Source organism: Hylaeus anthracinus, unplaced genomic scaffold (assembly GCF_026225885.1).
Source record: "Hylaeus anthracinus isolate JK02 unplaced genomic scaffold, UHH_iyHylAnth1.0_haploid 5, whole genome shotgun sequence".
Classification (NCBI taxonomy): Eukaryota; Metazoa; Arthropoda; class Insecta; order Hymenoptera; family Colletidae; genus Hylaeus; species Hylaeus anthracinus.
In genome coordinates, this window is record NW_026535322.1 from 14,530,871 (window position 1) to 14,532,811 (window position 1,941).

Sequence of the window (1,941 nt, forward strand, 5' to 3'; positions counted from 1 at the left end):
CGCACGCCGCAAAAGGAAACCCAACCAGTGGGCCCTACCTAAATTTCGCAGTCCTCTAGATCCCAGATCTCCCTGAGGTCTTCACTGGGGGATGGTGTGGAGGTGCACCCACACACTCACGATAGCGATACAAAAAAAGGAACTCGCGGCTCTCATAATCGGGGCTGCTCGCTGGTCGCACGTATTCCGTCTGGGTTCGCGGTTAACCGTTAATTGATTTCTTGCAATCGATCGCGCATTGATTGTCGCGCTCTTCTCGCCGCTGCACAGTGGTCCGGATCGAGAAATTTAGTGACATTTAACGAAAAAGTCAACATTCTCACATAGATGTATGATGTATGTATATTGCTTTGTAAATGTCTGGTAATCTCAGAAATGAAAACTTAATAAAATTGAATAAAAGCCGTAAGTGTAATAGACAATTAAAGTTGAAAGTTTTGAAAACAACTTTCTTCGCAGAAAAAATTACCTGTTTTGTTTAAGGTGCCCTAATGATTCTTTTCAATATTTTTTCTTCAATTTTTTTTAAAATGAAAGGTGTATCGTTAAATTGCAAATTAGCAGTGTCACTTAAAAGTTACAGTACATAATTTATTACAAATGTTACGTTGAATGTAATCAAGAAAATTTTTAAAGTTATTAGTAATTAAAATTCTACAACATCGAATATTTTCAGCATACTCTCTCTCCTATATAATTATGCAAGAATTATTTCCTACTTCGTCCTACTTCTCAAGTTATTATTTTTCAAAGCCGTGCATATCGCTGGGTGTATAGGATCTATCAGCGCTAGATGGTCGCGGTCATGTTTCAGTTACCACAATGCAATACAAAATTCTTCAATTTGAAACACTTCAAATGTTTATGCTATGGTACAGATAAGAGTTCGACTAGGCTTTTTTCTTTCGATCTGCATTCAGTTGATCCGAAGCCTTATCAGCGTGAACAGTGACATTTTTGTGAGCATTATATTCTCTTTTTTTCCTATTGTTAAAATCTTGTATTGCATAGTTTTTATTTAATGTTTATCTCGATATAGTTTTTTTTTACATTATTTACTGTAGTTTAATTATTGTTTAGTGAAGTGATTAGTGATTAAGTTTCTGTTATATATTTCCCTTATATTTGGTAAGTACCTACTTAAATACTTGGACATTTGTTACGTGTGGTACTTTTTGTGTTTAAAACTTCTTTTCTTATTCAGACATTTGTTATTTAATAAGAATGGACGCTTTTCGTACAAATTTAGATTTATTTATGACGTTAAGAAATTCGTCCAAAAATTTAAATGACTATTCATTTTTATATGAAAAAGTATGTAAAGAAATGAATATGCCATTAGAAACATTAAATTTGTTAAAAACAAATTTAAAAAAGTTTGTTTCTAATTTAAAGCAGAAATGGGTGCAATCTCCTTATATACAGGTCAAATTTTTAGAACGTAACGAAAAATGGTGTAAATTAGGTGTATTTGCAGTCCATTGTTGAAAGGGTATGTTGTACGAAACGTGTAAAAGGGATTCAAAACATCTGATCCATACATGGAGAGTAGAAAGGCCAAATGAATAATTGTTAACATCGCACACTTTTGAATTTATCAGATCTAAATCATTCATTTCGGTTGGTTTAGCCTTACAAACATAACAACGCATTGCAGATTTCGTATTAGTAAGGGCATTGCAAATTTTATTATCCACTATTGTAAGGAGCATTACATATTCTATTTGTACATTATTTATTTTAACCGGTTGTAGATTTACTATTTCATGATTAATGGTATTTGTTATGTCATTTATAACTTGCTGGGTTTCTTTAACAAATTTGAATTTAATTGGGCGACAAAACCATGGTATATATTCTATTTTATTATCGATGTGATTGATTTTATCGTGTATAATATCTGTACTTACCATTCATTTAATTTTATTAGTATCTATGCAA